Raw genomic sequence first — 21,236 nt, 5'->3', positions numbered from 1 at the left:
ACGGCACTCCTCAGCAGCGGGTGCTGTCATCTCGTGAGCAGACACCAACTGACAGGGCAGCTGCTCTTGTCGGCGGCTTCAACACAAACACCGGGCCTGATTAAACTGCAGCCTCGTCACAGCCCCATTAATCACCTAATGATGAGTTACCACGGCGACCACTGGGCTGCCGGCGCATACGCGCACGGGGTGGCACGCGGGGGGGACCAGGGGAGCTCTGACGCTCTGACGGACGGACGGACGCGTGCGTGCAAGGGCACACGCCGATACATAGCTCGGTTGGTGTGCCAAAATACACCGTGCACCCCCCTCCCACCTCCTCCTCCTCCTCCTTCCTTCCTTCTCCTGCTGTGTCCATATCCAGCAGCATGTCTGGGAGGTGTGAGGTACATGAAAACATTCATGAAGGTACCATTTGATAGCACAGCACTAATCCTGAGGGCTGCCAGAATCTGTGTATGAGCTAAGCACCTCTTCTCTCCTCTAATCAGTAACATAAGCCTCTTCGACTGAAACACCAACAAGAACTCTAAACTGTTTCGAATGGAGGGCTGACCCATTCCTCTTTGATGTTATGAGGGTGTGTGTGTGTGTGTGTGTGTTTGGGGGGGGGGGGGGTCATAAGCCCCCATGAGTATCTTTACAATCTACGTGCTGTTAAGTTTGCATCTGGATACACTTTACACAACCGCCTCCTCTCAAACCCTGCGTCTCCTGTTACCTTCCTCGACGCCAACTCTGTGTTTTACAAAAAAAAAAAAGAATTACAGATTCGCTCACGTTCGTCTTTGTTGAGACTTTTACTCGTCCGCCAACAATGGGTTCAGTCGTCCGCGGTTAATTAGCAGCCCGCCGGTAGCGCGGTTTGATGCGGACAGTTCAAGCCGATCAAATGGTGCGTCGGTTTTTTGAAGCGGTAACAAGTGCGGCAATGAAGTCATAACGCACGGACGGCGGAGAGCGCGGAGAGAAAGCGAGGGACGTGGCTCTCCACCCGCTTCCAGGGAAACAAAGTGCTCGGTGGAAAGCGGAGCTGGCTGCCCGGGCCCGATGAATAACGCCGTGAGGGGGCAGGTGAGGCTTGGAGCTATTACACATCAATCACTGGGCCAGGACCCTTTGAAAGATACCAGCTGTCTTAATGGAAAACAGAAGGAAGGGGGGGGGGCAGTGGCTGGAGAGGGGTTGAGGGGTGGGGGGGGGGTCCCAGCTAACGGCACCTAATCCACAATTTACATTAGTGCGATGAAGTCAAGGGCTAGCAGCCAGCGGGGCCCCGTTCAAATACATTTCTCTTTTCCGTGCCTGTTTAAATGAGACCTCTGGCCTGAAAAACCACACAGTTTGTGGCTCGATTAACACATCATCCCCCACAATGGCCACACAGCAGGTTTCTGTTACTAAACACAGCTTTTTTTTTTCTTCCTCCTCTTCCTCTTCTCCCCCCTCTCCCTCGCCGTCTCCTGATCAGCCTTTTCAAAAGACATGTTTTATTCATTCCAATCACTCCCACACTCGCACACAAAATCCACGCTTATCTCTGTAGTTTTAATCAAAACCTGTCTAAGGATAAACATCCGAATTATCACGCTTTGCTTGATAAAGCTGGAGGGCTTCTTTTTTTATCCCGCCAAATTTTAGTAATTGATTACCTTGGATTACGAATTTGCAAAAGATCCACGTGTTTTTTTTTTTTTTTTTTTTTTTTTTTCGCTCCCCTACAGAACAAATAGGAAATTTCTACATTTAAATGTGAATCGAATCTAACAACACTATGACCAACGCAGCAATCCACTCAGGTTTGGGAGAGAGACACAGAAAAGTCATTCATGGCGTATTCAATTGGAGAATTATGAAGTAGCAAAATGTGATTGGCAAGGATTTACGGCCGGCTTTGCGAGGGGATTGAATGAAATACTCGCATGAATACAGATTAGAGGAGAACAATGTTAGCATGAATATACACAGGGTTATTAACAATGAGGGCAACTCCAATTGATCCGAATAAACCGGGGGAGATTCTCGGCAGAGCAAAGATCCTAGCTGCGGTGATGTTGAGCTGCAGCAGGTTTTTCGTCAGCTTCAATCCATTACTCAGTGCGATCTAATCTATGCTGCCATCCAAGCCCCACCCCCCCCCAGAAACAACAGCACAATAAAAGGCTCAGCTGGAGGCAAAGGGGCAGGCCACTTCATATGGGATCCTCTGTGGTCTCCACACCCCGCCTGCTTTGTCTTACCTGGCGCAATCACGGCCCCGCTCTATTCTCATCGGCCCCTGCCTGTTTCAGTTCACGTTGGCAGGGCGAAGACACTTGTCTGCTCCACTTGTTTTTCAATTCACTGATGAGTAACCACATCTTTTTTCCCTCCGCTAAAGCTTGCGCTCACAAAGCCTCTATTTTTAGCAGGCATCCGGGGTTAGTGTAGTAGGTAAAAAGCCGTGCTCGAAAAAAAAAAAAAAAAAAAAAAGATAGCTTGGGGCTTTCCAACATCAACATTTAAACCTGCCTAAGAGACGCCAGTGGTAAAGAGCAGAGCTCTGCTGCACAAGAGCCGGTTCTCATGCACCACCGTGGCACTGCCTGCAATAACCTAGCAGTCTGAAAAGATTAACCGAGACGATTAACATATCTTCCCGGGCTGACAATATCAGACAACTCTTTCTTTATGCGATTAAAAAAAACAAACAAAAATGTTCTCTGTGCGAAGGGCCAAAGGTAATTTCTGCCACAGACATAAGGATCATATTGTGTGCTCCACAGGGTCTAAGCCTCTACTCCTACATCTCTAAAAGAAGGATAAATCCCCTCTAGTCCATGTTTGTGAGCTCCTAGTGGCCCTGAGGGGGCCGCTCCGCAACCCAAGATGTCCATTATCTACAGGGTTTGTGAGCCGGGCTTCATTTTGCAGCTTAATACCGGCCACTCCAAGACACAGTACCTCTCAGTCTGCCACGTTAGTCCGTCTGAAGCAAAGCTGAAGGCCATTTCGGCAGCTCCGGCTGCTTCGGGAGGCATCATGTTTTGACACGGCTCCCGAGGGAAATGCCAGGGGTTGTCCATTGTCACCCTTCCCCTTTCTTCAACGCGAGCCACTCTCGAGAAATGTAATCGCGGGGGCCGGCCGGCAAAAGAACCCTCTCCCCATGTGTCATTGATAAGAGGAGCGGGAGAATGCGAGGTATGCGGCGGCGGACGGGGATCTCGTGAATGTGGCTCTTAATTGAGTTTCCCCTGTAGACGCGCGAGCGAGTGCGAATAAAGTGTCTGGTTTCGAAAGGATTTCTAGTGTCTTTCACGTCCGCCGAGGCACCGGCAACTCAATTTTTTGGTGAATTATGCAGCTGTAATGGAAATTTACCCAAAGGTAAAGCTGAGGTCAGGAGAGGTATAAATACACACTGGGGATACATTCATGAGTGACTAATACTTGAAAACATCTGTATCAGGTATGCTCCTTCAAACATTTATCTCTATAAAACGGAACAGAGCTGTAGCAGGGAGGTACGGGATGACTTATAGTGACATTTTCTCAAACACGCGTGTATACTGTAAAGAGATTTAGTGGGAAAGCAAAAAAAAAAAAAACACCCAACAGTGATTTTGTCTACTGCTGAAAAGACTCTTGAGATTCTGATATTTGAGCACTCAATCATGTACCACTTCCACTGATATTCCGCAATCAAACATCCCCACTCTTCCCCCGTGATCTGCCTATCAGCTTAACGATCCTATCCGTCAGTTCGACTCCAACTGGTAGTCTAAATGAGCGCGAGAGACGAGGAAATGTATTCATACGGCTGCCCTACATCCTCTAGCTACTCTAATCACTATGCCACACAGAGCGACGTGCCAACGCAGGAGGGGGAGAAAAAAAAAAACAAAACAACATAAATAGATTACGGAGTGACAGATAAGACAGCTCTGAGGTTTCAGACGGACAGCGCAGGTCAGAGGGGGCACTGAAGGGTGTCTTCAAGAACAGCTTCCCCCGGAAAAACAAAGCCATTAGGTCAGCGCACAAAACAATTTTGCCACCTAAATAAATTATTTAGCTCGTGCGACTGCAAACTCCGCTCCATCCTCGAGCAGATGGTCGGGGGACAATCCCTCCTTTCAATGTCTTGTAACGACGCGAGCCAAAAAAACACCTCCGATACCACAGGATGGTATTACCTCTAATTAGCGAGGGCTATTATTTTATATGCAAACGCCTCTCCTCTAACCACCAACTGCCACTGCGCCGACCATCGCGTCTGATTGCCACTGCAAAATAAATAAAAGGATTCCTCTTTTAAACATTCCCCTTTTGTTTGTTACCCTACATGCTAATTTTCAGCATTCTTGAAACCAGAGCTATAACTCACGAGTCGATGTGTAAGCACCGCAAATAGACGCTGTCAGTAAACGTTCTTCGGTTGGAGATGTGTTTGTTTAAGCAAAAAGGGGGACTGGTTTAGGAAGCTGTCAGTGGGGGTGGGGTGGTGGTGGTGGTGGTGGTGGCGGTGGTGGTGGGGGGGGGGGAACTTATGCCTAGGGGAGGGCAATATTCAGTGTAGCGTTCAACCTTGTCATCCACCATCTCAGTCGCACAGGCCAGTGATCCTAGGCGGAGAGGGAAGCACCCTCTGCAGTGCGCATAAGAAGCATAACATGAATGATGAATCCGTGCGGCCAGACACGCTTCCTAAGCTATAGCTACAGACGGAGCCTGTGTTGTAAATATTGCCCGATTCTGGACGTGTTTCCTCTAACTCGAAAAAAAAAAAAAAAGGAGAGGGGGGGTGGCGAGGAGGGAAGTGGCTTGGAGTGATGAAAACGCCGCTGGAACAAGCAGGATCTGAGCTCAGAGCTCCCATATCCTCTGTGGACAGCTCATAAAACATGCAGCGGCCGGGACCAGGCCTCTTACAACACAGCGCCCGCACACAGGTAGCTTACAAACACGCAACGTTTAATTCTCTGAAAGAGTCTGGTTTGCTTCTACTTGGAACGCAGGCAAATCCTCAGATCTTCTCCTAAATATACACGTCAGCTATATGGGGCGACTGTTTTCCCGAAAACATTAACGGCAGCGGGGACGAGGAACAATGGGGCTTTTTTGGAAAAAATTTGACAATAGGGGCCAGGTTTTTTTTACGCAGTGTACAGTAGTGATCCACAGATTAACTCTGCCTGTTCATGTGTGAAATGGAGGCTTGATCCCCAGCTGATAGTGTGCTACGCCTCCAGCAAACACGAGGCTACGTAGTTTTCATCTTTCCCAACACGCAACAACTGCAATACATCGGATTACACGTTGCATCCTTCACAGCGACGACGTCGGCGCGTTGAAAATACAGCCCAGCGCAAGGTAACGCGGGCCCGACTGTGGTCCCGCTGTCTTTTTTTAAACCAGAGGTGAACAGGGCCGGCTGGGTGTCTGAGTCGCTGTGAATAAGCCTCAGATATTCTTGGAATGTTAATGTTAGGCTTTGACCGTGGCCGTCTCACTGACTTCTCCTCTCGTCACACAGCCATTAATGACAATGTAAATACTACTTAGCCTTTCCCCAAGGCAATGCAGCCCTTCAGAATTGGGACGATCATTATTGCCTTCTTAAATATTTAACGAAACAACACGAGGAGGGAAAAAAAAAAAACATCGGGTAGGAGTGTCTGGTCCCGCCGCTCTAAATCACCACAGTGTTATGAGACACAATTGTTGACTAATCCCATGCTCGCATTGTGTTTAAGCACACCATATGCCACGTTCATGCATAGGAAATCAGCCCTGAGCACATCTCCCGTTGCAGTTGCTTAGCGAAAATCTAGGAGGGCAGGTTTGTGGAGCTCCACTCTTGTTAAAATAGCTTCCCACTGCATCTGCGAGCTTATAAAAAGCCACTGAGAGCGTATTCACTACAGTGCTGCATTCATCTGCGTGTATACACACGCGTCAATCTAAAATGTGTAGGCCATTGACACAGACACACACACACACACCGCGTAGGTATATAAACAAAAAATTGCTGCTGCGGCTGCTGAGCAACTGTATTTGCAGTCCGGGTCAGACGATGAGCTCAGCCAATAAATGGCTGGAGTAATGTGCCTTGACCTTCTATCTTTCTTTCAGCGGCTCCTTACATATATTGCCGTCTCTCCTCATATATCACTCGGCCAAATGGCGTCCTTCACCCTGCTCCCTCCTGTCCCCTCCTTAAAAGGCTGAGGGGACATCTTTGCCTGCTGGTACTCAATTGACAGCCCTGGCAGCTTCCTCGCTGAGGGAAGGAGGGGGGGGCTGAACAAGGCTCGTCGAGGGGAAATGCTGCAATGAATAATTATGTTTCATAACAACCCCCCCCCCCCCATCCACCCTCTCCTTTATTAGCATCAAACAATAATTAACGGGGGAACAGGGGGCAATGAATAGTCTGCTTTTCACTTTCCTGAACAAGAGGGTCAATATGCCCTTCAACCCCTTTTCTTTCTGCTCACCGTCAAAGCGGGAGACACCTCATCCCTTTAAAAACACGTTCTTAGCTTATTTATGATGCCGGTCGCTCTGCTGTGGAGAGAAGTCGGCATTCCTGCAACCCTCAGCAAAAAAAAAAAAAACGGCCGGATCACTTTACGCAGCATTTCACCGCTTCCATCTCTAGACCTCTTCTCAGCAGGCCAACCCAACAATTCAATAATGAATATGAAATGCCTCCTAATTGATGTCTACGGAGGAGCCGGAGCAGCTGAAAATACGAGACTATCGAACATCGGGCTCGACTTGATTACGTTTTTTTTTTGTTTAACGTAGAAAGAAAAAAAAATAATCTCTGATCAGCAGTAGCGAAGCCAGTCCTGATCGAATTAGCTTTGCACTAAGAGCTCCATTGATCTTGGCGCTCATCTGTACAGATGAGGCCTGGAAAGGCAGCTGGTAATCCAATAGCAGCGATGGGAAGTGCTTCAAGGAACTCCGTCGTGTTTACCCACCTATTTCCTACAGAGAGAGGCAAGATGTTAGTGCACGCCACTGGACTGATTGGAAGCCCCGGGGCCTTGGGAGCACCAGTGAAATGAATAAGAGCCGCAGTGTGACCAAAAGCAAGGTACTTGAAAGCTGAAAGTAATTGCTTTCACCACAGCTATCATGTAATGAGTAAACAGGATGAATCAAGCAGGGCCCCGATCAGCCTTTAAATGAGCTGTGAAGTAACATTCAAGTCCCAATAAAGGCTTCACTTCATAATCCCAGCCCCCCCCCCCCCCCTCCAAAAAAACAGCAACACTCATGTCAATTTTAAGGTGCTATTCACTCGTGATTATTTCAAGTGTAATGTAAGGAAAATCGATGTCGCGAAATCTGTCTTTATACTGTGCTAACTTCAAGCACGGACGCAAACCTCGGGAATCAATTATGCATGATGGGAATGACGAGCGCACAAGTACCCAGAGGGCAGGGATCGTGTCAAACGAAACAGAGCAAAAACGAAGGTGGTAAAAAAAGCAAAACACACACACATGCACAGGCGCTTCCTCTTCGGACAAAGTTGGAGTGAAGTGCGCCCGAATGGCATTTCTGTCATACATTAACTGGAGCTGCTGCTGCTGCTGCTGCTGCTGCCACCACAACAACACCGCTTCTCACACACGCACACACACACGTAATCCAACAAGGATTCATGAGTGAGTGCTCAATAAGAGACTGAGTGCGTTTCTTTCCTTTATATCGCTGCACCAAGAAAAGAGTGAGAACTCTTCAGTTACCCACAGACACACCGCGAACCCACACACACACACACACACACACACACACACTACTCTCATACCCCACTAATAACCTTGGGCTGTCTACCAATGCCGTGACTTTATGGAACAGTAAGGGCTCTAAATAGAAGCTCAATTTCTCACCAGCAGTCTGTAACGGCTCTATTTCAGCCACCCTGTCATTAAATATTTATCTTAGCAGAGTGGCGGATACCAAGGTGATAACCATTTAAAAATCTAAATCCGTGCCTTTTTATGTCCCCCCCAACCCCCTCCTCCCCACCTCCACGCGGCTCACTCCGCCGCTACCACAACAAAGACCTATTTTTAAAAAGATTATCTACAAGTGTTCCTTTAATCATCACATGGCAGCAGAAAACTGTAGAAATCCCTCAACAACGGTCCCCAAAGGAATACCTTTCTCTGAAGCCCTATCAGGCAGAGGATCTCCTTCACCGACGGCAGGCCGACTGAGTGGGAGTGAGTGTTTTTTGAGGATGAAAAGATGTGCTGCAACCTTGCTATGATGTCCTCTCCAACAATCTCAGAACAAAGGCCTCCATTTTGAAGTGGAGTTATGATGCCATGGGGCTCTTAAGGTCCTCTGTCGCCGTGTGTCCTATTGCTTTCTATCCTCTTTGTTAGCCTGCTGTTTGTTATGCTTGCGAGATAAGCCACTGTTGTGGGTGGCTGGGTGTACTACAGCAACCAGTGTGCCGTTCCGAGTGCCAAAGCCGACAGTCTGTGGGAGGGATTGCGAGCGTTATAGATCACCAGGAGACAGATGTCCGGTCTTGCCCTGAAGCCGACTCAAATGCTAACCCCCCCCCAAAAAAAAAAAAAAAAAAAAAAAACGTGTGTGTTTGCAAACTGAACTGCTTTCTGGTGGGTCTTAAGTTGATCTTAATCAGATTTTATAGCGGCAACCTTGCTCTTTCACTGGCACAAGACTGCGGAGCTTTGTTATTTATGAAACACGAGAGGTGGAAGTCTACTGCGCCACGGGCTGGTAAACATTAGAAGCCGTCTTGCGCGCGCAAACGAGCGACGCGGCTTTTGGCGCAAGGAGGACGCCGGCCTCAAGTGCGTAAAAAGAAATGCGAGTTTAGATAAAGGCGCACGCATTAAATGAACTCTGGAAACGCCTCTGGAGGACAGACGACTGGCGGGACACTGGTGTCATTGTCTACCGCGAACGCGGCGAGATTTTCCTGCAGCAGCAAAAGTGTCATGCCCCAGTGAGCAGAATCAAGCCCTTTGAGCATCTGTTGTCTTTAACACGCCCTCTCTTTGTTTTATTGTGTGCTGTCACAGTTAATGATTTCCTCAAGATCTCCGTTTTCCACATGCGATTCTGCATGTTCGAAGCGCTCGGCCGAGCAGACGCTGGTCTGTGAAACGACGGCAACCGCCAAGTCGAATCCAAAGCAAAGTGTTTGGGGAAGCTCTCGAAAATTTAATTTCAAAAGCCACGTTGATCGAGAGAAAACAGACAAGGTATCAGCATACTGCCTTTCAGTTTCTTCTTGTTTACATATCTGGATTGTGCAGTCATCCCTTCCAGTGAGAATCACCGCCAGCAAAAACAATTACCCCCCTTCCCCATCCCCCTCCCCCCGCCCAGGCACAAGCCTCACACCGAGTGCGTCGTCTCAGCTTGACAATCAAGCCCATTAGATCCGTCTATGAATTAATACTAGTTAACTTAAAGCGCTGACACACATCAAGAATAGTCATTAGCCTGTCTTTTTAGCATAAAAAAAAAAAACAAAAAAAAAAACAGGCGTGATTTGCCGGTTCAGAGAGATCATCTCCCTACATGCGGCCCGGGGCAGCCCTTGCCGTCTACCTCATTATTTTTAGGATGAACAAGGCCGCCGACGAATCCTGTCGGATTAAATGTAAGGTGCTCTTATTATGACCTGGCTTATGCACAACAGCCGACTGCGTTAAGCCGCTCTCCTTACACACGAAAAAAGAAAATGAAGTAGCTCTCCAGCACCGTAAATATACGGATAACTCTCCGCCAACAGAGCTGCAGAAATCAAAGTGGAATGGTTGGAGTACATCACTCCCACACAGCTGCACATTCTGCAGCGAGGAGAGCTGTCAAACGCTGGCTTTTTTTTTTTTTCTTCCTCTTCTTCTCTCTTTTTTTTTTTTTTTTGCGGATACTAGCTGAGCTGACAAGTGCCGATGATACGCCATGAGTGATAAAGACATTCATTCCTGCTTAGAGAGAGTTTTTCCAGATGTGATCGTCTGCAACGCTCCGGCGCTTCATTACAGGAGAGACACGGGGCTGTTGCTGTGTTTTCCCATTTACGTTGCCAGGGCGACAAATGAAAAGCAGAATTGCCCGCGCAACTAATCAAATGAGTGAGTGACAACAAGTCAATATTTTCTCATTGTGTGGACAAGCAATATATCTGCACAGTAACAGCCCGCGCTCCGAGGCTTAGGCAATGCTAGACTGACAGCATTATAAGGGTAATGAGCCAATAATCAGGCTCACTGCGGCTGTTAAGACCAGCGCCAATAAGGACACCGTATCAAAAGACATCCTTTACCAAGTATGGGCTAAATTACTAACTCAGCAGACATTGTCTAGACTCATACTTCAAACAAGCACACTGGGTTGTGTAATGGCTACGAGCCAAGAAAGACAAAAAATGTAATTGGACATTGATCTGTGCAGGGTTATGGATAAACAACTCATCCTAAGAGCCGCCATAATGAGAAGCGCATGTACACACACACACCTTAGATGTTAGGAGAAAATGAGAAAAGCCTACAAGCGCAGACTAGTATGTGCTCACAGATTTAACACTGTGTATATCTAGATTTCGTGCGAATTCCTTAGGGGCCGCATGTCATTCTTAAAAGACGCCTTAAAAAAAAAAAGAGAAGACAATTAGCTTGTTCCTGATTATATCCTTAAAAGAACCTCAACACAAAGCTGGGTATAAGCATGGTCTCTCCATCGCCTGGTTAAACACAAGCAAGATCAATGGGTAAATTTATCAGCAAATATTACCATTCACTGCCTGGCAAGTAATCATTAAGGAATGGCGCTGATGCATTATTCATCGGCTAATGTATAATTCAGACTTAATAGCAGATTCTATGCATAAATAAAGCCGTGGTACATTTAAAGACATTAAATGTTTACTCGCTAAAATAGGATATGAGCGCAGCGCCCGCACGGACGCTTCCCCCCCGCTGCTGTCGTTCGGTTATTTTGTTAGCATAGGTGAGGACGCGCGGGTGGGAGGCGGATACCTGAGCGTAATATCATTACGGCTCTGACGCCAAGGAGCTGATCCGGATAAAAACAGCAATTTGGGAGAATCTGACCGGGTAAAACACACCGAGCAGCTTCTAGGTGAACCGGACAACACGAGCACACACGACAACCGTGTAGTAATTTAATTTTCTGGCATGAGAAGATTTATGTATCGCCACTTTATCTCTCTCTTTCCCTCCGACGCCGTCAGTGTTTATGCTTCGCATCGAGATCGCAAGGACGTTGGCGTCGAAGAAACGTCAGAGCCGGTGTCAGAGGGGCGGTCGACGGGGAGGTGGAGAGGACACATCTGACGGAGTTCGGAGCAGGCCGGTCCCCGTGGGGGCCGCCATTTCCACTTTATGACCATGCACTAAATTAACAAGGCCAGATGTCCCCAACCCCCCCCCCCACCCCACTTAACATGTGTGAAAAGTGCCCTCCGATGGGCTCAGCTGCTTTAAGGATGTACAGACACGGAAGGGGGGGTGGAAGAAAAAGGAGATAGGGCCCATTTTCAATTATCCCAATTTCTCACTCATCGCCGGCTCCTGAGGTTTATGGTAATTAAAGATATCGGCCCCTTTCCTCCGTGCGCGCAACAACTTAGATGGAGTTCTCCATGAACAATCAATCCACCTCTGTCTGTCCAATCACTCTCCATTTCAGTAGTCACCCACCAGAGGGTACTGCCTGCTTAACAGCGCTACCACTGTGTCATGCGTACTGTGTCAATCTGTGAGTAATGTATTCTAAATGACTCACCAGTAATACACCACTATCTGCAAGGACAATAGGTCGTGAAGTGGTGAGCGAGCCGGTTCCATTTAGAAATGAAACCCGTCGAAAGACTCAACAGGACCCAAAGAGATTTATCATCACTCCTCAGAGCTACAAGCCTGTCTCTGTGGAGAGAGGGGGGGGGGTGGAAATGCTACCAAGGATGGTGTGGAAGCCATGATTTCCCATTGATTTTTCCACCTGGCTTTTAGACGAGGAGGGTTGCTGTTTTGTTAGGGCTAAAGAAAGTAAAAGAGGGCAATAAGTTTTCACGAGGCTGAGAAATATGCAGTCAAGCCACAAAGGAAGAGATGTAACACATCACCTTATCAGCAGCTTGTTATTTTGTGTGTCTGCTGATTTCCTGAACTGATTCAGTTTCGATAAGGATTCAGAGACGTGTCAGGTATGAAACGATTCGTGCTGAACTATTGCCGTCACTGGGTTAGATTTGTGGGGTTTTTTTCATCGTTATTTTCCCTCCAGTTTTTCGTCTTGGAACCGGCTCCGCTTTGGTCCGGCTTTCGTTCGCCGTCATCACATCGGCTTTCGAGTCTGACTTGTGTTCTCAGAGCTCCGCTCGTGTTTTGGATCTTTGAACCGATATCAATATCCGTTTTTTTAAGCAAGTCAAACATCCCATCTTTTTTTTTTTTATCCATGTAATGTATCATAATAACAACTGGATCACTTCTTTGTAATTACAATAGATCACAGTCGAGTCATTAAGTCTAATACCCAAATGGAAAAAATATCAAGACCCCAGCAGAGTATCTCATTAGGAGGAAAATGAGCGGCTCGCCAGTACTGCACCAATTACATCGCGCCTTTTCTCCGTTTTCTTTTTTTTTTTTTTTAAATGCATTACATCATAGAAAAATTACAATACAGAGACAACCTAACTGTGTTTTTCTGGCAGCAATCATCCTGACACAGGGAGGTTACAGAGACGCAGCGTGGTGCAATCCCAGCGAGGGCCATCATGCGAGCAGATTAAATAACGTTTTTCCAATGGCCTGTCAAACATTCTGCCGCCTCTGAGAAGCTAGACAGCCGTTGCAGCCTCACTCCATGAAGCACCTCTCCTTCCCTTTCTCGCTGCATGGTCAGAAACAGCCCCCTTTGATCCAGGTATCGCTCCTCAGATTCCTCGGCGGTGACACTCGTACACGCGCCTGTATGTGAGCTGAATGTTTACTAGCTCTCTGTACCTTGTCAGTGGTGAGGCTTGTGTTTGTGGATTGCAGGGGAGGGGAGGGGAGGGGAGGGGAGGGGGGCACACTCACGCCGCTACTATGCTTCCCCTGGTTTACATGAGTCAACAACACAGACTGCGGACTCAGACCCAGATCAAATTGCACATCAGATTTAATTTCCCACAAACACTGGCGTAAAGCACGGCAAATAGAGATGATTGAAGCAATGCAGGCACCGCCATGTCAGTGTGTACATAATTAAGATTTAGGGTGCCGCGTTCTCATCCAATAACAGCCCCTACTGCGAAACCGGCTCAGCGCCGCCTTCCCATAGAAATCCCAAACGCTGCAGATCAACTCCCGCGTACACCTCCATTAAGAGGGGCTGACCACTTCCTCTTTCATTCAGTCCACAAGTAGTGAAACTAAATGGATATCATGACCTCTGGGGAAGTGAGGAGGATGCCATTTCAAAATGTGTTCAGAAATACGAGCTATGCAAGTTCTCCCACATGACAGCGTGGGCTCAAGATGGTGATTGCCTCGTGGAGCTAGCCTCGTTTTAATGATTTCTCCGCCGGTTTGGAAGCGGATCCGTCACCCCCATGACTGATCACTTAAATCTGCTGTACATCGGCGGCGCAAATAAACTCCCGGGAGACGTCAGCTGAGGACTCGTCGATAAATGCGCAGCAGGGCCTGTCATGTGGACCCCCCCCTCCTCCAAATCAAATCCAACTTTAGTGGCAGTCCATTCACACAAACAAACACTGTCAAATTTTTTAACTGCAATCGTGCCTCATGACTCATACGACGCCACTCGCTCACATGACTTCTAAAGCAAAAGTTCAAATGGTGTTTACATGTCATGAATCGCGTTCACACAGTCGCCCGTTGTGCGCAGAGCTCGTGTCGTACGCCAGCCAGCGCCGGTGTCGTCCCACTCGAGTGGATTAATCACAGCTGAATCATTAAGCTAGAGGTCACTTCTCAGCTAGCCGGGGGGGACAAAAAGAGCTGCCACAGGAAGCCGGGCTCGGCGGAGATTAGCTCCTCACAATTAGCAACGCAACTTCACAGAGTTCCTCGTAATGGCTAAGAGAGAAACGCAGAGGTGGGGGCAGGATTTCGGGAATTGTTTTTTTTTTTTTTTTTTTTTTTTGCATAGTATGGCAGAATTGGAGGCAATCACTTCATGCCCTCCCCGCTCCTCCTCAATTTGAATCTTTCCTTTGTGCTCATGTGGTCACACACTGCCCTGTAGTTTCGGCTCCTGACTTCAAAACTCGCCACGACCAATTTACAGCGGCTGCAGTAAACACACACCCTCCCCCTAACCCCCCTCCCCTCCCCTCCCCCCTTTGTGCCATAACTCGAAAAAAACACAAGATAAGCTGCGTTTCAGACACATAACTGTAGTCTGCTTTCAAATCCTAAGCTGCCGCCTCTTAAACACACACACATATCCCACCAGCTAGTAACCCCCCACCCCTCCTCCTCCTTGCTCTTTTCAACAACAGGCACAACCACCACCACCCCCCTCTCCCTCAACTACCCCCCCACAGCGAGAGCTGCATGTGCTTAGGCCAGAGTTCATAGCCTCTGGGGTGCTGAAGGAGGGGGGGAAGTCAAGTTAATTTGGTGGTCCTTCAACAGTTTGCAACTCCTACAGCAGGTCGCACAATTTCCTACCTAGCTTTCCAAAAAAAAAAAAAAAAAAAAAAAAAACTCATACACATTCCACTTGTACAATCCAATAATCAATTTATGACATGAGAAAGGCTGCAAATCCAACAGCCAGCCCTTTATGTGACACTAGGGGAAATCCCCCCCATCGTCAAATTTATGTCCTACTGACTCATTCACATCCATTTCCAAAAAAAAAAAAAACATGTCATAATGCAACTTTTCCTCGAAGTAACTCAAATTCACACGAGTCCTTCACACTCATCTTTAAATCATGTTTGATGTGTGTTTGCCCCGTGCAGCGTGGTGGCCAGCGTAAAGCCTCTCCTTTTGTTTACCCCATTATTCTCTCTTTAAATCCATTAGCAGCTGAAACTCTGTTACAGGCTGGTCGGGTCATGGAGGTTGCTCGAGGGGTCTGCTACAGTCCGGAGAGAGCCAAGTTTTACAACAATGCAGCCAACTTTCAGCTCCCCAGAGCTCTGAAAAAACATTTGACTCCAGGTCACACACACGCTTCCTCCTCCGAGTATAAACAGAATTGGGACACTTATAGCTCCGACTCCGAGTGCCACCCGGCTTCAGGCACTACTATTGCCCAAATACCTTTTTTTTTTTTTTTTTAATCACCACACGCACGCACGCACGCACGCAAGCACATACACACACTGCTGCTCCCCGCGTGCGCCCCCCTTACCTCCTCCAGCCACAACTATCCTGCAATCTTTTTTTTTTTTTTTTGTGGTATTCAACTACTCACCCGCCAGTCTGGTGATTTCTTGGGAGTCCTTTAGACTGCTGCAAACAAGTTCAAAACGCGATCCTAGCCCCGGATGACCCGCCGAACTTAGAAACGGCAGCCAGCTGGAGCAAATCCAAGAACCGGGACCCAAAAAAAGAAAGGAAAAGAAACGAACACGGACACTTTGTATCCCCCCGTTTAAAAAAAAAAAAAAAAGAAAAGAAAGAAAGAAAGAAAAGAAAGAACGCTACCCGCACGGAGGGGCTCGGGCGAGCACTTGCTTCAACAAAAGACGGTTTCACTTTACTGAGAGACTGTTCACGTCCGAAATAGCCGATCAAAGGCACTAATATCGCTGGCGAGCCCCCCCTCGAAACTGCTCCTATTCCCTTTGGCCGTGTTGTTGCTGCTCTCGATGATAGTGTCCACATGAAAAGTAACACGGCGCTTGTTTCGAGGGGTAGGAAACCAGTGAGTTCGCCGTTAACAGGCTCCGCTTCCTTTTTCCACACACACACACACAACACGCACACAACACACACCGCACACACACGATGCCTCTCTCTCTCCCTCTCTCTCTCTCTCTTCCCTATGCATACACACTCCCCTCCTCCTCCTCCTCTTCAGCTGTTCAACAGACGCATCCACATGGCTGACCTAGTCTTTCTTTATCCAGACACTAGTGAAGGAGAATTACGCCGACCACACTCAAAAAAAACGCGAGAAAAAAAAAAAGCCCGAGCGAAACAAAAACATGGACTGGATTCAAATGATCGTCGCGGACAAAGGGGTGGAGGTGGTTGGTGGTTGGGGAGTGGAGGGGGGGAGTGAAAGGGGGACGCCAATGGGGCTGTTGATTGATGGCAGCACCGCGGGGAAACGCCGCTGCATGCCATGCGTGTGTGTTTGCGCGCAACTGCATCAGGAAGCAGGACGCACGGCAGCCAAAGTGGCCCGGCCGACCATCATCAGCCGATCAATGATAACGCTTATGGGAATGTGACTGAAACACACAATGAACACTAGTAGCAGTAGTTGTTGTGCCTTTGTAAATAATGGCTTAACAGTCCATGTGTGTGTGTGTGTGTGTGTGTGTGTGTTTTTTCTCTCTCTACGGCAACATGCGTTTTTACGCACAGGTCGCCGATTTCTTTATCAGAAAACACTGGTGTATATGCACCCCCGGGGAAATTGCACAAGAGGGAGGCGACTGAAGGACTACTCAGGCTTGCGGAGCTCATTTGCATTTTTTGGATAATGAATTAATTAGTCACCCCTACCCGCCCACCCCTCACCCATTAAAAAGGCAGAAACAAGCAGGGATGATAATGTAACTAGTCCATTAGCCATATTCTTTTTTTTTTTTTTTTTTTTTTTAAATGGTGATCCTTTCCTGGCTTTATCCCCAATGCTGCTGTACTTCACTAGAAAACACACACTTTACCCCAGTGCTACAAATTAAAATAAATAAATCTTATTCACTGCCCCCCCTCCACACACACACACACACACACACACAGGATGAGCGGGGGAAACCAACAAAGATGGAGCACATTAAGTTATAAATTAATAGGGCGATTTTCATTTCACTGAGCAAGTAGCTTGACACATTTTCATTGTCTTAAACATGATATTGGATCGCTGTCAAAATCCAATTAAGTAAAGCAAATAGTCTGCGTATTGGGCTCTTTTTGCACTAAAGCCAAACCAGAGGCAGCAGGAGAGACGGGCAGTGGGGATCAATAGAAATTGAGTTGAGGGCGGTGTGCGGGGGGTGGAAGGGGGGGGGGCTTCATTGTGCTACAAACCACGTTGGCCGTCTTCGTTTCAATAGCGGTGGGCGGTGGAGGGGCTCTGCTGTGCAACAAAGTGCTGGTAAAACCTTTTCCAGCTCCCGAGGCCACTGTCCTGAGAAGTCGTACTCTCCTCCCTCCCTCCCTCCACAGAGTAACTCAACACCACGGCAGCCACTGCTCCTCCCTTATCACAGTATGTATACATTTCACAAGGTCAATGTTTACGATATTTACACACATACACAGTCTGCCTCCTTCCCTGAGCTACGCACTCAGAGGATCTAACGTTGATAAGGAGGCGGAAACGCACGTCTCTCTGTTTCTGTAACGCTTTGATTGCTCATTATAAACAAAGATACTGGAAGGTATGCCTTTTCTTTTCTTCTACCGAGTCATATGCCACTGTTCTCAGTACAGCGTGAAGCTTAAGTTGGCCCGAGACAGCAGCGAAGACAGAATCCACTCTGAAGGCAGTGCAAGGCAAAGCTGGATTGGCTGGGGCAGGCTCCCCTCCCTGGCAGATGAGATCCCATTATCAGGCAGACGAGAACTCCACCTCCAGGATTTCACAGCTCCTCTGTTTATCACATGGCTCTGTCAAGTTGGGCACCATTAACCGATAATGAAAGGAGACAACCGGTGCAGTTACAAGCAAAGCACTCCACATTCTACAGGCCTAAGCATGTATCTGGGAAGCTGACTGTGTCTATTCAATTCTGTTCAGCATTCAAACGGCCCATCACAATAACTTTTCCCTGAGCACCCGTTTCTACAGCTATAGCTCCTTCCATCCCGGCGGACCAAAAAAGCCGGTTACTTGGTCCCTGTTTCTCAAACTCGGAAGGAACGAAGTCTGGCAGAGACTCCTCAAAGGGAGATAAAACAAATAAAATAATAGTAGTTAAAAAACCGAAGGCGTGGACGGGAAAAAAAAAAGCAGCAACAAACGATATTCTGAAACATGTCTCCTTCATCCACATCAAACACGGTTAGTACAAGTGTTACTAAACCAAAAAAAAAAAAAAAACTGTAAGACCACCACTGAATCAAAGACGGGCATGCCGCCCTCGCCTCCCCCTCCCTCCCTCCCCAGCCTGACTGCTCCATTTATGGTTTATAGGATTCTGTAGCCACTTACGCTCATTAAAAATGAATACTTAACAAAAGCTGTGGCTGACACACTGTTTGCTTTAGCCCGATTTCTCCACGCCGGAGAAAAACAAGCCACTCAGAGGCAGCAAACACGGAGCGAGCGAGTCGAAAGAGGGAAAAAGTGCTCGGCAATACAAATAAGTCAGCCAGTAGCTGAAACAACAGAAAAAAAAGTGACACGGATGACTGAGCCAAGCCTGCGAGAGACTTGGCAAGCCTCGGAGGCCTTGGCCTCTTAAGCACTCATATCTAGTAACTTCATTTAATACATTCACCAGGGATGAGCAGACAAGTTGAAGGGAAAAAGGGATTGGGAGAAGAAAACAGACTTGTAAACCAAGAGGAGGGTTAGGTTGTGGTGGTGGCGGTGGCGGCGGCGGCGGCGGCAGCGAGGGTGCGCTTCAGAAGATCGACTTTAACACATGACTAAATCTCTACAGTCGTAACAAGCTAACGTCCCCGCTGCCAAAACGTAATAAAAAGGAGGGAAAAACGGATGTGCTAGATTGAACTTTGAGACCGTTTTACCATTCTTAGGCAGGTATTATCTAAAGGAGCCCTTTCCTCTCGCATTAGAAATACGAACAGTGCTTTTCCAGATGGGGCCTTTAAAGCAGTGACTGTCTTCGCCACACGTAGTATATCCATAAAGAACAAAGGCTCTGTGTGACTGCTGCTTGAAGTTACTGTTCCTCATATGAAGGCGAGTGCTGATAGCCCCTCCCCTCACTCTGCTGGCAGGCGAGCAAAAAAAAAAAAAAGAAAGAAAGAAAGAAAAAGGCTGACTTCAAATCATTCATTGCCCCTTTTAGCCTTCGTGGATTCTTAAGAGAGCACTTTACAAGTTGGGGGAATCCGAAGGGAAAATAGGGTCTTACACGACTAATTAAAACACAGACTTTGCCTGAAGGGGTTTGAGAGACGGGGAAGCAATAAAACAAACCTCTTCAATCTCCCAACAACGTAACTCTTGGAAATTATTCAACTAAATATGGTTAACGACACGCTCGTGGATGTCGAGTCTTTTTACAGGCTGTTGCTTCAGCTGAAAAGGACGGCAAAGGTTCATTAACAAAACAATCGGAAATAATTCTGGTTTCACGTTTCTCTATGCAAGCGAGCACCGAGGTGACAAGAGACCGACTGAAAATCAAGATGTCCTTTGGAGAGGATCGCGGCAGACAGCTAGTAATTAAGCCGCTACCTTGCAAGCCTTTATTTGCTATCATTAACACAGTTGTAAAAATGTGAGGGAAGCCGGGGAATGGTATTTCACTTTAGGCAATCAGTGCAAGGTCTAGCCTCGCATAGCTATCTTGTTTACATAGCTATTCACAGTCACATTTGGCAGCCTCGCAACACTCTGAAAACCAAGACACTTGTAGGCTACATATGTCTAATCTCTTTGCCAAGCTACACACAAGCTACTCAAGAGAGTGTAACTTGCTTGCCGCAGCCATTTGGTAAAAGTGTTTTGCGCGTTTTTAAAAGATGAATGTAAGTAAACCTTACTCCAGATGGAGGTAGTGGCCACCTGGCAGATAAACCGATCAAACGCTGGGCGTTGAGAACGCGCGCTGAACTGATTTGTTCATTTTCCAGACTTTGATGAACACACTTTCTTTTAATAGAAGCTCAAGTTCGGTGTGTATTCACACAGGGTAGTTTCCACCAGCAAAGTTCAGCTCGCCGAGGTGAATGCCGAGGAAACAGGAAGATAATCAACCAGACCTGTGTGGTGTTAAAGCCACATGTAAAGAGAAGAGCAAACACGCCCATCAACAAATGCACGCGTGTGATAACCTCAGATGCTGTTTCGCTAAGCCCCTGATTTTCCACAGACATTCTTCAAGCTCTCACATGGACCGTCTGTGTCTGTGTCTGATTCTCCGGGCAAAAACAGGGCCTCATTCATCTGAATAAAAGAGCAGTTCAGCCCGTCGCGGCCGCTCTGAGAACAGGCTCTGAGGAATGAGGCTGGATTTCCAAGAGGGCCACGGAGGAGAGAGAGACAGGGTGCAGGCCCGCGGTGCAAAAGAGGAAGTTTACATTTCAGGCAAATCCTTTTGTGAACAAAGACGCAGCAAGATAAACAAACAGTACATGTGTCTGACGCTTAGCTCTCGGTCGGGCGGCTCGAAGGAAAAAAAAAAAAAAGAAAAGAAAAAATCCCATTCCAGTAGAGTAGTAGGTCTGTGATTAAAAGCGATCAGCTGTTATCAACGCAAATGAGGTCCGCGGCCATAGAGGAAAGAAAGAGACAAGAGAGTGACAGTTGGTGTGTGTGATTGTTGTGTGGTTACTGTCTCCAGGCTAATATGTTCAGATAGCCAAATACTGCTCCATTTCACACAGAGCACATGGCCCGTCTCACCTCCATGCAGTGCCACCGTGTGGACAATGAGGAGAGGTGCAGCTTCATACTGCTGCTGGGTTGGAAGAAGACATGGGGGGAGGGGAGGTGGGGCTGAGGCTCATAATGCGTGAAACAAAAAAAATTAACTCTACACACTATAATTTATGACATGTGCACACTCAATATGGCGCAGTGGCCCACAATGCCGCGTGCACCCCCACCCCGCCCCATCCTCCAGCACCAGCGCTTATCCAGAAATCAATTATTCTCTTCTGGTCACACTCGGCTACTCTCAGTGTGTAAGCTAATGATTCAGCCATCTAGTTTACAGATACATAGCGATAACTAGAATAAGCACATCCATTATAGGTCAGGGGAACAGCATTCTCAAGTCAGTCAAGCTCATGTTTCACGTCTTGGATTTCGCCATCTCCCCTTCCTCACATTTTTTAAAATTTGGCATGAATAACAGGGAGAAGTAATCTCAAAGGCAA

The 21,236-nt window shown here is 47.5% G+C and overlaps 1 protein-coding gene across 5 annotated transcripts in view; it reads right to left on the bottom strand.

Moving 5' to 3' along the window:
- The window catches only part of rerea (arginine-glutamic acid dipeptide (RE) repeats a), a 122,114-nt gene that overhangs the window by 71,534 nt on the left and 29,344 nt on the right, over positions 1-21,236 (bottom strand). For 2 of the 5 annotated variants that reach the window (XM_047605916.1, XM_047605908.1), the window contains exon 1: positions 15,457-16,144. The exons of 2 other annotated variants lie outside the window; for them this stretch is intronic. The gene's annotated coding sequence lies outside the window, so the exon portion shown is untranslated. Of the gene's footprint in view, positions 1-15,456; positions 16,145-21,236 lie in introns of those variants that run through there. One more of the 5 variants, XM_047605882.1, reaches the window with a different exon arrangement.

The sequence above is a fragment of the Mugil cephalus genome, chromosome 1, assembly GCF_022458985.1.
Source record: "Mugil cephalus isolate CIBA_MC_2020 chromosome 1, CIBA_Mcephalus_1.1, whole genome shotgun sequence".
In the NCBI taxonomy this organism is placed as follows: domain Eukaryota; kingdom Metazoa; phylum Chordata; class Actinopteri; order Mugiliformes; family Mugilidae; genus Mugil; species Mugil cephalus.
Note: the sequence above shows the minus strand (reverse complement) of the source record. Positions and strands in the feature narration are given on the sequence as shown.